Below are 15682 nucleotides of genomic sequence, written 5' to 3'. Positions count from 1 at the left end.
TTTACGTGCTTTTATGGCCTGTATGGCCGAAAGGAAGCTTTCTTTGACTGACTGACTCATATGGCAGAAACATAGCAACAAAACATATTAAGGGCATCACACTGATCCTGACGCATGACATCAAAAACCCACTCCAAGGATTTGATTTTTGCCAACTTTTTTTTTTTTCAAAATGAGCATGATAAGTTCAGCGTGTACATTCTGAGTCAATGCCTTTGTATTTCAGGCGTAGGTCTGGGGAAAAGACCCAGCAAACAATAAATCTGTGTGCTAAGGATATGGTGGTCCATGGCCGTCATGATAAAATTAACAACTCTGTCCCAGTAAGGGGTAAGGTTAGGGCAGTGCCATATCATATGATAGAGATCACCATCTACTGCATTACATCTTGGGAATGCTGCTTGCGCTGCCGGGGATATCAAGTTTATACGTTTAGGTGTAAGGTACACTCTGGTGCCGATCACGATCCGGTAAAAAATTCCCCCGTGCGACTCGTATCGGGTGTTTTTACCGTACGAATCGTACAAGTGCCGTACGAACTGGCAATCACGATTCGCATGGTAAAAAGTCCATACGAACCGCACTGGGAATCATTCCCCACACGTCCTCGGGTCGGAAAATGTGTCCGACACGTCCTCGGACGATTTACCCTACAAACGTGAAAATCCAAGTCCGACCGAGGAATCACGATCCATCCCGTGCGTCCGAGGTTACAACCGTATGGAAAAAACACCGTCCGCACCGAACTCCTACAGCAACCATGGAGACATGTGCCCGCATACGCGCCCAACACTCCCCCCAGCCCCCGTACGTCCGACACGTACCCCCCGTAAATGTATACCCCCACCCGTCTAGGTACACCCCAGTACGTTCCAGTCGAACCCCCACCCCAGTACGTGTCATAGCCCCGTCTACCTACACCCCAGTACGTTCCAGTCGTACCCCCACCCCAGTACGTGTCGTACCCCCGTGTACCTACACCCCAGTACGTTCGAGCCACACCCCCACCCCAGTACGTGTCATAGCCCCGTCTACCCACACCCCAGTACGTTCCAGTCGTACCCCCACCCCAGTACGTGTCGTACCCCCCGTGTACCTACACCCCAGTACGTTCGAGCCACACCCCACCCCAGTACGTGTCATAGCCCCGTCTACCCACACCCCAGTACGTTCCAGTCGTACCCCCACCCCAGTACGTATCGTACCACCGTCAATGTACACCCCCCCACCCCTGTACGTGTCGTACCACCGTCTATGTACACCCCAGTACGTTCCAGTCGTACCCCCACCCCAGTACGTGTCGTACCACCGTGAACCTACACCCCAGTACGTTCGAGCCCCACCCCCACCCCAGTACGTGTCATACCCCGGTGTACCTACACCCCAGTACGTTCCAGTCGTACCCCCACCCCTGGACGTGTCGTACCACCGTGAACCTACACCCCAGTACGTTCGAGTCGTACCCCCACCCCAGTACGTGTCGTACCACCGTCAATGTACACCCCCCCACCCCAGTACGTGTCGTACCACCGTCAATGTACACCCCCCACCCCTGTACGTGTCGTACCACCGTCCATGTACACCCCAGTACGTTCCAGTCGTACCCCCACCCCAGTACGTGTCGTACCACCGTCAATGTACACCCCCCCACCCCAGTACGTGTCGTACCACCGTCAATGTACACCCCCCCACCCCTGTACGTGTCGTACCACCGTCCATGTACACCCCAGTACGTTCCAGTCATACCCCCACCCCAGTACGTGTCGTACCACCGTGAACCTACACCCCAGTACGTTCGAGCCCCACCCCCACCCCAGTACGTGTCATAGCCCCGTCTACCCACACCCCAGTACGTTCCAGTCGTACCCCCACCCCAGTACGTGTCATACCACCGTCAATGTACACCCCCCCACCCCTGTACGTGTCGTACCACCGTCTATGTACACCCCAGTACGTTCCAGTCGTACCCCCACCCCAGTACGTGTCGTACCACCGTGAACCTACACCCCAGTACGTTCGAGCCCCACCCCCACCCCAGTACGTGTCATACCCCCCGTGTACCTACACCCCAGTACGTTCCAGTCGTACCCCCACCCCAGTACGTGTCGTACCACCGTCAATGTACACCCCCCACCCCTGTACGTGTCGTACCACCGTCAATGTACACCCCCCCACCCCTGTACGTGTCGTACCACCGTCTATGTACACCCCAGTACGTTCGAGCCCCACCCCCACCCCAGTACGTGTCATACCCCCGTGTACCTACACCCCAGTACGTTCCTGGCGCACCCCTAACACAACCTCCTAAGTACGGAGCGCACCCCATGCCCCAACATCACAACCGCATGTACGAGTCGTACAAAGCCACACACAAGGACATAATCGTACAACCAAATGGCCCATGTACACACCGTACACACGCTCAAAACGCACGTACACAACAAGGACAAAACAAAACAACACAAGAATACACCATTCGAAAGGCACACAGCCACTAAACATGGCCAACAACCACTAAAATAACACAATCACTGACCTGCAACTGTCAAAAACAAACAGAGGCCCAATACACCACCACTCCTTATAACACACCCACCCAAAATTCAAACACTGCCACACCCACCCATGGACCAATGAAAAGGGCCCACACACACAAACCATGAGCCTTTGCAACAGACTCACTGCTGCCAGACACCACAGAACCAGACTACAAGCTACACCACATCTTACACTTGCACACCTTCACACGACCACCCTCACAAACACCCTCTCATCACATTCACACACACACACAACCATCCACACCCCCCCCCAACATCCACACACCCCCCACACCCACACCATCCCCACCCACACCCCTCACCATGCCCACTACCAAGAATCCAAAGTTCAGTCACCGAGAGTTGGAGGTCCTTGTTGATCAAATCCTCAGAGTCGAGCCACAGATCTTTGGAACATTGGTCAGAAGCACCAGCTAGGCAGCCAAAACAGCCATGTGGCAGACCATCGTCGATGCTGTGAATGCTGTTGCGGACACCAGGAGGACCAAGCAGGATTGCCAGAACAGGTGGTACGATCTGCGGAGGAGGGTCAGAGCCAAGAGGCAGGAGGAACACGACCAGGCCAACGCCACCGGAGGAGGGCCCTCCCGCAGAGCCGTACAGTACCATCCCTGGGAGGAGAGGGTGATGGCCATACTGCCGGTGGAGGCAGTTGAAGGAGTACACTGGGGGGGAACACTCACAGGACCCGGATCTGCAGGAGACCGATCCCACCGGCAGCGACCACTCTCACCACTCTGCGGACGACCCCGACCGACCTGGCCCCTCTGGTGTCCAACCACCTGCAGCACCTGCGTCAGGTACAACCGTGCCAACCACCACCCCCACTCCTGCCACATCCCAGGAGACACCCAGGATCCCTGCCCCAACACCACAATGCAGCCAGGCTCGCCAGGAGGGACACGGTGTCCCGGGCACCCAGGAGGAGGCAGGCGACAACGCCAATGCCACCCCTCAGGGGTCCCGGAGACCCGATGTTCCCACAAGTGCAGGCCAGACGCAAGTGGGCAGGGGTGGTGGGAGTGGAGGACGGCGAAGGCGCGAGCCTGACCAGTTGGCTGGGGATCCGGTATTTTCCCATGTCCGTAACATCCTGGACTCATACCGGCAGGACACCACGGGCATGGCCCAGGTTGTGTCCGTCCTCGAGGGGATCAAGGTCCAGCAGGCCCAGCAACATGCGGAGCTAATAGCCTGTCTACAGGTACACCAACGGAGGATGGAGGACAGACAGGCTGAGCAAGTGACGGCGTCCCAGGGGATTCACGCTGAACTCCGTCGGATGGCCGACACCATGGCCGACCCTCCCTGTGCCAGAAGGCGGAGAACATCACCACCCACAGGGAGGGATCATGAGGAGGAGGAGGAAACATCCGACGGAGCATCCCAGACGTCGTCACGGCCTGCTGCTGAGGTTCCCCGCAGGAAGCCGGGTCGTCCACGGAAAGGACCGTGAGGGTGGCTGCTACATCACCATCTCCCAGGACACCTGGCCTGGCACCTGGCCCACTGGAGCAACAGCATCACAGCATCAAGAGACATTCTCTGCCACATGGCCCTGCTGGTCACTGGCTGACCAATGTTGACAAAGACTGTGGCATGGACTCTGAGGATTTCCAATGGCAAGGACACCAACTCCCCTACTGAACTTTGGATTCCCTAATCCCGGAAAGCCCCTCACTTTGTCCCCCCCCCCCCAATAATAAATCACACTATTAAGAGTAGATGCCTGCTGGTAGCATTATTACCTAACATGTGTCTTGTACAGTCTAAACATGCCTGAGTCATCTGTTCACTTCAACCATCCACACCCTGGGGCCTGAGTCTGGCACAGGACACATGGGTCACAGTTTATTAGGCAAGACAGACATGGAGCACCATACACACCCGTGATGGTCAGAACCAGCTGAGGGGGTGGCCGAACAACCGTGCTGACAGACACATTGAGTACAGCAACAGTCATGCGCAGAGGTCAAGGATCCTGGCCCGTGTCCTGGGGGGCACCCAGGTATGTGTAGACAGGTGGCAGAACCATGTCCTGCAAGCTTGAGTCCGGTGGATGCAGAGAATGGGGTCATGGACAACGTTGGATGCATGGGGATGGCACATGTCACAATACCCACACAGTCATGGACATCATGCCCAATACACAGTCTCAGCACACACACACAGCTTGCATCTTGCCACTCGACACATTGACACATAGCCACAATCAGGGAATACCATGCCAGACATGCAGGATGCACCGTGCCAACACACCAGCATTGACTGAGAAGAGGCACCTTGGAGGCATAGGGACACCTTTATTAGTCATGTTTTTGGGATTGCAGAGGCAACTTGAAGTACACATGAACACATCATGTGGAGTAACATGTGGCTCCAACACTGGCACCCCCCTTCTGCAGCACAAATGCGTGATAGCCATGGAACTGGCACACAAGCATCGGCTAACAGCTAAACACCCACAGCTGCTCACGGAGAGCCTGCCATACACCATACATCCGCTGATGTGGAAGTCCCACGCCATGTCAAGACAATGTTAACCGTATGTGTCCGAGGGCAGTGTCACACACATTGATGCCATCATCACAATCCACTATCCCATCACTGATGACTGACAACCAGGCAGCCCATCTATTCAGGTGTACCCAGCTGCATGTCGTGTCCCATGGGGATGCCACATGTCTGCAGAGGAACCAAACCCCGACCGGGGCAGTGTGCACACATCGTGAACAACTGCCACACCCAATACACCCCAGATGCATCCCTTACCCCATGGAGACTTCCAAACGTGTCCGTGCCTGTAACGCTGAGTCAGCCCACGATGTCATGTCCATGAGGAATAGCAGTGCCACAACAATGCAACCAGCAAACGGCATGCGCAGGTACCTGGGGAAGAGAGACACACAAGAAGTCAGCCACAAAAAGCACAGCCACTTGCATGTGCAGTTACTCGACACATGTATGGATGACAACATGCTAGGTCACAATTATGACTGGGGAAATACTACCATCACTGCCACCATCACTCCAGTGACACACCCACACACACCTCTGACCCACGTGCCATACATGCAGGTGGAGACACACATCACAACGCATGCCACACGGGGACCAATGCGTGCACACTCAGACCCTGGTACTCACCACTAAGCAAAGAAGTCGCGTATGAGCCGAGTCCGGATGTCCTCTTGCGGCTCCACATCCTCCACATCACTAGCCCCATTGCCAAGCCCTTCGTCCTCCACGGGTGGATGGTCCTCGTCATGTTGATTCAGGATGAGTGGCACAGCTCTTTCAACTGCCATGTTGTGCAGCATGCAGCAGACCATGAAGATCTTGCAGACCTTCGCCGGGGCATAAGGGAGTGCACCGCCGGTCTTGTGGAGGCACCGGAATCGGCTCTTCAGCATGCCAAACGTCCTCTCTATCACTCGCCTTGTCCGGCCATGGGCGGTGTTATAGCGGAGCTGGGCCGGCGTGATGGGGTTGCGGAGAGGTGTCAGCAGCCAAGGCATGTTGGGATAGCCAGCGTCCCCTACATGGGAAGCACATGGACATCGTTAGAACTGGTGTAGCGGTCGTGCTGGTCGGCTATACAGAATACAGGACAGACAGACTGTACCCACCAACAACACATGCCCGTTCGTTGCGCAGCTGCATCATCATATCAGGCATCCCGCTACGCCTCATGATGTAGGCATCGTGTGCTGATCCTGGGAAACGAGCACAGACATGTGAAATCACCATATTGGACAGACACACCACAAGGGCATTGATGGAGTGGTAGTGCTTCCGATTGCGGTACGCCACCTCCCGTGCGTGTGGTGGTACCAAACCTACATGTGTCCCATCTATGGACCCAATGACATGGGGCATCCCTCCCAGGGCATAGAATCCACGCTTGACCTCAGTCATCTGTTCAGGGGTTGGGAACTTGATGAAGTCATCCAGGTGAATCAACATGGCCTCCAAGAAATCATGCAGCACACCGCTGAACATGCTCTGGGACATGCCACCAACATGAGCTATGGTATTTTGGAAGGTACCCGTGGCCAGAAAATGTAGGGCAGCCATTACCTTCAGCTGGGGTGTCAGTGCCGTAGGATACCTGTGCTGCGGTTGCAGGTGTGGTGCCAGTCTCGCCGTCAGCTCCAGAATCAACGGTTGGGTGAAGCGGTAGAGCCGGATCCTGTCATTCTCCTGCATGGTAGCCAAGTCTGGAATTCTTCGGGCAACAGGAGGCGCTCTGCAGTAATTTGGAAGTGACAAGGAAGAGTGAGTGCACTACGAGAACAACTCATGTCTACTGAGCACATGTAAATCTGGCAATACACACATGCCACATAGGGAGTCAGGCATGTGCTACATGCCCAGGACACGTATGGATGCAAGGTGACACTCCTTCCAAGACCCAGCTACACACGGTGATTGAGAACCTCCCCATGCCACGCCATGGAAATAGCTGTGTCCCAGTGCAAGTGCACTGCCCGACGCAAGACAGGAGTGACATACACCCACACATCAGCAGAAGTGTGATGCCGATTGCAGAGACTGGTAGCGGAACACTGGAGCCACAGGTCACATGACATTACACTAGTCCAGCCCACACACCTTGCCATGAAGGTGCACATGTCATGACTCACCACACATTCCTTGTGAGTTTGCTGACATGGCCTTGTCACGCTACTCCGTGTCCCATGCATACATGTGCACCTCACATCCGATAACACATGTGGCATGGTGTTGGGAACAGTGTGCAATGACAATCTACACACAGCCACATGTTGGTTGCTGCAACGGCTGCAGCTTTTGAGGGTGCTACAACATCAACCTGATGTAAATCCCGGACACATATATGACATAGTCACATTGTGCACTGTGGGTAGTGACAAGTCATGTGTCATGACCCCTGTACCGGGCATCATGGGACACTTCCGTGTGTTGGTGTCCGTGCCATGCCAGTGACGCTCACCCCAAGTGCGCAGTCCCACATGCACACATGTCAAAGGTGTCAAGGGCATGCCTGGCACACATTGCACCCTCACACAGTACACATGTACACATCTCATCATACATCTGGTGCCTTCTCCACTCAGGAGGCATGTTCCACATCACAGCCTGTCACACCTGTGCCCCACACATGTAGTAATGCACAGACGATGCCTTGATGTCCATCCATGGACAAGTATGTCCGCCCTATTCTTACATGTGTGTCGCCTATCACCACAGTGATGTGTAAAAACCGCCGTACTGCTGCTGAGAGGGCCTGTGCATGTTCCCAAATCACTGTGGGAGTGCTGCTGTATGTGTACCCATCGTGATGGCGAGCGTACAGGCATTTGTACGGTCCGTAGCACTACGGGTACGCATACGCGTGCAGACCCATAGTGATAGTGAGCGTAGATGCGTGTGTACGTTCCGTACCACTACGGGTACGCATACGCGTGCAGACCCATAGTGATAGTGAGCGTAGATGCGTGTGTACGGCCCTATCACTATGGGTCTGCACGCGTATGCGTACCCGTAGTGGTACGGACCGTACACTCGCATCTACGCTCACTATCACTATGGGTCTGCACGCGTATGCGTACCCGTAGTGGTACGGACCGTACACTCGCATCTACGCTCACTATCACTATGGGTCTGCACGCGTATGCGTACCCGTAGTGGTACGGACCGTACACTCGCATCTACGCTCACTATCACTATGGGTCTGCACGCGTATGCGTACCCGTAGTGGTACGGACCGTACACACGCATGTACGCTCACTATCACTATGGGTCTGCACGCGTATGCGTACCCGTAGTGGTACGGACCGTACACACGCATGTACGCTCACTATCACTATGGGTCTGCACGCGTATGCGTACCCGTAGTGGTACGGACCGTACACTCGCATGTACGCTCACTATCACTAGGAGTACGCATACGCGTGCAGACCCATAGTGATAGTGAGCGTACATGCGTGTGTACGGTCCGTACCACTACGGGTACGCATACGCGTGCAGACCCATAGTGATAGTGAGCGTACATGCGTGTGTACGGTCCGTACCACTACGAGTACGCATACGCGTGCAGACCCATAGTGATAGTGAACGTAGGCATGCATGTACGGGCCGTTGCCATGCATTTGGGGTGCCTTAGGGCCCCGAAACGCACCGTATCTGTGTGTGATGCTCCAAATTACATAGGGGACAAGTATTAAGGCCTACATGCATGCTGGTTGTCATGGAGACCAAGTTCAAATTTCAAAATTGTTCTGGAAGGTGCACAGCAGAAGTCAGTTGGAATTCTTCTACTTTGTTGCAATGTGTTTGTGGGGCTGACATCATGCAGGAGAATGAAACCGATAGAGAACCCACAGACTGCTAGGTTTGAAGGGATTGGTGGAAACATAGGATGCAAATGTGAGTGACCAATCACTCTGTACTCCTGTGCATGAGACTGGGCAGAAGGGCACATATAAGGCAGCCAGGTCCCATGAGGGAGCACTTGCCTGCACATCTTTGCATTCGTCGACCCAGCTGCTGCTACTGATTCCCTGGAACCATGTCAAGGGCTGTGGAGAGGACACAGCCATTCACCCTGGAGGAGAACATGGCTCTGCTGGATGTGATCCTCCCACAGTACTCCATGCTGTATGGGCGACCAGGGTATCAGGTGAGTGCATAGGCCACTGCCACAGACTGTCCCTATGTTGTGACTGTGACTTCTGCCATTGCGTCCAGGTGTAACACACATGCCATGTACTGTCGGGGGGGTCCCAGGGGGGGGGTGCCTGATGTCTCCCAGCAGTGCCCTGAGACAGGAGGGGTGGGGGCCTATCACTCACAGCAGTGCCCTGAGACAGGAGGGGTGGGGGCCTATCACTCACAGCAGTGCCCTGAGACAGGAGGGGTGGGGGCCTATCACTCACAGCAGTGCCCTGAGACAGGAGGGGTGGGGGCCTATCACTCACAGCAGTGCCCTGAGACAGGAGGGGTGGGGGCCTATCACTCCCAGCAGTGCCCTGAGACAGGAGGGGTGGGGGCCTATCACTCCCAGCAGTGCCCTGAGACAGGAGGGGTGGGGGCCTATCACTCCCAGCAGTGCCCTGAGACAGGAGGGGTGGGGGCCTATCACTCACAGCAGTGCCCTGAGACAGGAGGGGTGGGGGCCTATCACTCACAGCAGTGCCCTGAGACAGGAGGGGTGGGTGTGATGCACAGTGTGAGCCTTGATCATTGATTGTGACATTGCCATCATTCCACCTGTGTACCCACTGTGGCACGTACTGATTTTTCCCTCACCAGGGGATGATGTCCCTATGACAAAGGTGCAATGCGTTGGCTGCATGACATGCCTTGTTGTAACCAGCTAATTTGTACCCATATGTCTCTCTGTGACATGTGGCTGGTGTATTGATGTGGTGTCACTTGTTCCTCCTCACAGGTAGGCGCCACTGCCAAGGAGCAGATCTGGCTGACCGCCGTCAGTGCCGTGAGGGGTGTGGATGGTCGGAGGCGGAGCCTGCCCCAGGTGAGAAAACGCTGGCAGGATATCCGGTGCTGGACGCGGAGGATTGCACGGCTCCTGCTGGGGGACTCACCTGAGAGCCACAATATCGCGGCCGCCGCCGTCTGAGCCACCTCCACAGGCGTGTGCTGCCGGTGGTCTTTCCAGACCTGGAGAGGCGCTTACAGGCGATGCAGCAGCCGGAAGGGGGTAGGTACATGTGTGTTCGTTGTGTGTCACCGGCATTTGTAAGGGCACAGTAGCATGAATTAACTGGCAGGGTTTAAAGGTGCTGTGCAGATCCTGTTTGCCCCAGTATAGCGCTGTGCCCCTGCCACCCTTCCCCTCCTTGCAATGTGTTCCCTGGTCTGTGTGTAGTCACTCCTTCACAAGGTGATGTAGGCTGGCGCTTTGTCCACGAGAACAATGACTGTAGCATCATGTGTGGGGGTGGTGTGTAACAGGTTGTGGGACCTTGCCTGTGCACTGTCAAGTTCACTGCATGTGGGTTCCATGTCAGTTGGCACTGATGCTGACTCCAGACATGGGAGTTGGTCTCTCATGTGTCATGCCTTACAGCGCGCATGTCCTATGTAGTGGCCTGTGACATGATGTGCATGAGTGTGCGATACACATAGTGCAGGGATGGTGACGTGTGTTGCAGTCATTACCATTCAGTAGCATGTAGTTGCGTGCCCACTACTGTCCCCTGGGGCACCTTTTCCTCAGTGGTGTATGTGTCATCATAAACGTGGACAATCTCAGTGTCTACAGCGTAGGTTGTGCTCTGTGCCATTGTCCCCTGTCACCATGTATATAGACGTGCTATTTTGTACAGGTGTCCACTGTGCAGCCTGACCTGATTGTCCTTCTACATACTCACAGTTGCCAGTGCCTGTGTGTCTTGTTATACTCATCTGAGGATGGGCACTGGTACCTCATTATTTGTACAGGTGCACCTTGGCTGTTTGGCGTACACTCTTGCTTTTTGCCTGCCCCTGTGTGTATCAGACAGACTATGAGATGTTGGTGCCACCTGTGTCTCAACAATTTGCCTCGTGTAGGGTCTTGTTGGTGCGGGCAATGCCTATGTGTCAAATCCTGATTTCTACTTGCTGGGTCTGGGCAGTGTGTGATGTGTCTGGACACACACGCAATGTGCAGTGACCGAGTCATGTTGGGCATGTTTTCAGCATTACCTATGCAGCATGTGTCTCAAGTTCATGGATATGGTCCCTGGTCATCGGTATTTTCGCCAACGCTGTGTGGTGCAGATGCAGTGCAGGATTGTCCCCAGGGCCTGGGTGCTATGTCAGACTCCGTTTCCTGTGTTTAGCTATTGTCTCATGCTCTCCATGGTATTTCAGTGGCATGGTGGCTCAACCAACTGTGTGTTTCATGCCCTACATCGGTACCTTGTTTAGTAGATGTTAGGGATCTTCCTTTTCAGGCTATGCAGTGTTACCTATGTCGATTGTACTCATGTGACTGATGTGTACAGCTGTCTGATTAATTTCTGTCTCTCCACCCTGCCCACAGCATCGTCGGGGGACACAGAGGGAGACATGGACACAGGCAAGGCGGAGGGACCGAGCACCAGTGCCAGCCGTGACATCGGGGCTGGCACATCGAGTGGGACAGAGGTGGAGGATAGTGCGGCCGAGGACCTGTCGACTGGCACGTCAGAATACGAAGCTGACAGGTCCGAGGAGGATGTCTCCGAGTGGGCGGTGGCTGCACCAGCAGCTGACAGCGGAACAACACCTCGCACCTCCCCCTCAGTTCCCACCAGCCGCCTCCCACTTGCTCGTGTCCCTTCCCAGCGTGCCCGGTCACAGCATGTCTCCTTCCTGCCAGGCACCGCACCCCCTGCCCCTGTCTCCACTGCTGCCGCCAATGCAGAGTCTGTGGACATCCAGCGGCAACTGCAGGTTGGTCAGGCTGCGATCCTTAATGTCCTCCATACCCACGGCAAAACCCTCACCAACATCGAGGCTTTCTTGGAGGGCATTCATTCATCGCAGGCTGACCAACGCAACTTGCTGAGGTCCATCGACTCCACACTGACTGCAGCAGTGGGTCTCCTGCAGCGCGACCTCCCCCCACCTACCCCTGCCCCATCCACACTTCCCACTCCCATGCCTGTCCCACGTACACCCAGACGTCGGCATGCACCCACATCAACGGACACGGGCACCACACCAGCAGGGAAGGTCCACCGCACTCCTCCTGACACGCACACACAGGGTGAGGTAGGCACACCCACTGGGTCGGGGGGCAAACGTATGACACGCAGCCATAGTGGGAGTCCGCATTCCACCCAGTCCACTCCCTCCAAATCCCCTCCCCTCAGCTCTCCTGGCCACATCTCCCCCAAGGACTCCTTCATGGCCGCTCTGTCCCTGAGCCCCACAGTTACACCACCACGCAAGCGGTCAAGGAGGTCCCCGGTCAGGGTGGTTGAGTCTCCCCCCCTGTCTCCACCCTCCCCCGGTGGCGCTGCGACCCATCCCTCTGACCCCCCCCCCCCCTCCTTGGGGCCTGAGGTCCCTTCGGGTGCAGGGGACTCCCTGGAGGACCTTGCAAAGGTGTGTAGTGCCATCCTGGCCTCCGCCTTTGGCACTGACCCACCCCCTGTGGTGGAGTCCTCCATCCCTGCACCCACAACGCCGCCCCTTTGCCCTGATGTCCCTGCGGTGCCTGTTGCTTCCCCCCCCCCATGCCCTCACCAGTGTGGAAGACGATGCCATTTGACTGTGCAGGCAAGGTAGGGGACACGCATCCCACTGTGTCCCCCATCCAGCTGAGAATCATTGACTGCCCTATGGGCTTTGTGAAGATTGAACTGCCTGCGATCCACGGACATTGTGCTCATGCTGAATAAAGCTTAATTTTGTTTTCATTATCACACTACTGCTATGCTGGTATTGGTGTTGGTGGGGCTGCTACATGGTTTTTGGTGGTGTGTAAGGGTTTGGGTGTGTGGGATATGTAGTAGTGTACTGCTCATTGGTGGGACCCTGGGATCTGTGTGCCATCACAAGGTGTTGGCTAACTTTCTTTGTTCATGTAAGCAGTTACTGCATGGTGCACTTGTCCCAGGGTGTATTCCTTCCTCTGTGTACCCAGCTTTCTTCCCTGCAGGGTGTTCCCAATGTTTAGCGCAGAGCTGTGTCTACATGAGCTGTGTGTGTGACGGAGCCCTTCTACTTTGGCCATGCATGCAGGGCCATGTCTCCACCTGCAACAATCGCGGCATCCTTGATGATCACTGTACTTGTGTGTGGAGTCTGTTGACATGAGTTCATGGGGACATGTTCCCTTGTAGCCAGTATGCATGTGGATAATTCTGGCCTCACACACATGTGTTACACCCCTCCTGTCTCAGGGCACTGGTGGGAGGACTCCACACCCACCCCTCCTGTCTCAGGGCACTGCTGGGAGTGATAGGCACCCACCCCTCCTGTCTCAGGGCACTGCTGGGAGGACTCTGCACACACCCCTCCTGTCTCAGGGCACTGCTGGGAGTGATAGGCACCCACCCCTCCTGTCTCAGGGCACTGCTGGGAGGACTCTGCACACACCCCTCCTGTCTCAGGGCACTGCTGGGAGGACTCCACACCCACCCCTCCTGTCTCTGGGCACAGCTGGGAGGACTCCACACCCACCCCTCCTGTCTCAGGGCACTGCTGGGAGTGATAGGCACCCACCCCACCTGTCTCAGGGCACTGCTGGGAGTGATAGGCAACCACCCCTCCTGTCTCAGGGCACTGCTGGGTGGACTCTGCACACACACCTCCAATTTCAGGATATGTACGCTTGGCACATACACGGTGGGGGTACGCTCAATGCATTCGAGGTGAGGGTACGAGTCTACTTACACTGGTGTGGTGGGGGTACGCTCCATGCATACGCGGGTGAGGGTACGGGTCGAACTTACACTGTTGGGGTGGGGGTACGCTCCGTACGTCCGCGGGTGGGGGTATGGGTCGTACTTACACTGTTGGCATGGGGGGTACGCTCCTTGCATACGCGGGTGGGGGTACGGGTCGTACTTACGCTGTTGGGCTGGGGGGTACGCTCCTTGCATTGGCGGGTGGGGGTACGGGTCGTACTTACGCTGTTGGGCTGGGGGGTACGCTCCTTGCATTCGCGGGTGGGGGTACGGGTCGTACTTACACTGTTGGGCTGGGGGGTACGCTCCTTGCATTCGCGGGTGGGGGTACGGGTCGTACTTACGCTGTTGGGCTGGGGGGTACGCTCCTTGCATTCGCGGGTGGGGGTACGGGTCGTACTTACACTGTTGGGCTGGGGGGTACGCTCCTTGCATTCGCGGGTGGGGGTACGGGTCGTACTTACGCTGTTGGGCTGGGGGGTACGCTCCTTGCATTCGCGGGTGGGGGTACGGGTCGTACTTACGCTGTTGGGCTGGGGGGTACGCTCCTTGCATTTGCGGGTGGGGGTACGGGTCGTACTTACACTGTTGGGCTGGGGGGTACGCTCCTTGCATTCGCGGGTGAGGGTACGGGTTGAACTTACGCTGTTGGGCTGGGGGTACGCTCCTTGCATTCGCGGGTGGGGGTACGGGTCGTACTTACACTGTTGGGGTGGGGGTACGGTCCGTGAGTCCGCGGGTGGGGGTTCGAGTCGTACTTACACTGTTGGCATGGGGGGTACGCTCCATGCATACGCGGGTGAGGGTACGGGTCGAACTTACATTGTTGGGGTGGGGGTACGGTCCGTGAGTCCGCGGGTGGGGGTTCGAGTCGTACTTACACTGTTGGCATGGGGGGTACGCTCCATGCATACGCGGGTGAGGGTACGGGTCGAACTTACACTGTTGGGGTGGGGGTACGCTCCGTACGTCCGCGGGTGGGGGTACGGGTCGTACTAACACTGTTGGCATGGGGGGTACGCTCCTTGCATACACGGGTGGGAGTACGGGTCGTACTTACACTGTTGGGCTGGGGGGTACGCTCCTTGCATACGCGGGTGAGGGTTCGCGTCGTACTTGCACTGTTGGCATGGGGGGTACGCTCCATGCATACGCGGGTGGGGGTACGGGTCGTACTTGCACTGTTGGGCTGGGGGGTACGCTCCTTGCATACGGGGTGGGGGTAGGGTCCGTACATATCCGTCCCCACGCTATGTGATGTTTGTGCGGCCCGTACCCAGGCCTTTGCCACGTGGGTGCGATCCGTCCCGCCATTGTTGGGGTGACGTGTGTGGGCGTGGTCCGACTCGTACCCACGCTCTTCAGGCGTGGGTACGGGACGTACCTGTCTGGTTGTGTTGCCGGTTCGCGTGGTGATGGACTTCCGTTGTGGCGGTCGCTGGCTTATCAGGACACGCCCCCACCCCCTCGTGGTGACCAGGGCATGGGAGTCAGGTATGTCCAGGCCATGTGTGGTGTGTGACTTATGTGGTTGTTTTGTGGCCTGCCCTGGTCGTGCCACCCCCACCCCACCCCACTTTCCCCCCTCCCTTAGTTATTCTGACCTTCTGCGGCGTCTGCGTCGTAACCTGTAGAGGAGGTGTACTGCTATGAGGGCAGGGATGACTCGTAGGTTCGGGTCCATGTCTGTCCGTCGCGTACTGGTACTCCTTGCTCGCGTCGTCCTGT

Source organism: Triturus cristatus, chromosome 11 (assembly GCF_964204655.1).
Source record: "Triturus cristatus chromosome 11, aTriCri1.1, whole genome shotgun sequence".
Classification (NCBI taxonomy): domain Eukaryota; kingdom Metazoa; phylum Chordata; class Amphibia; order Caudata; family Salamandridae; genus Triturus; species Triturus cristatus.
The sequence above is the reverse complement of the archived record's forward strand: the minus strand, read 5'-3'. Positions refer to the sequence as shown.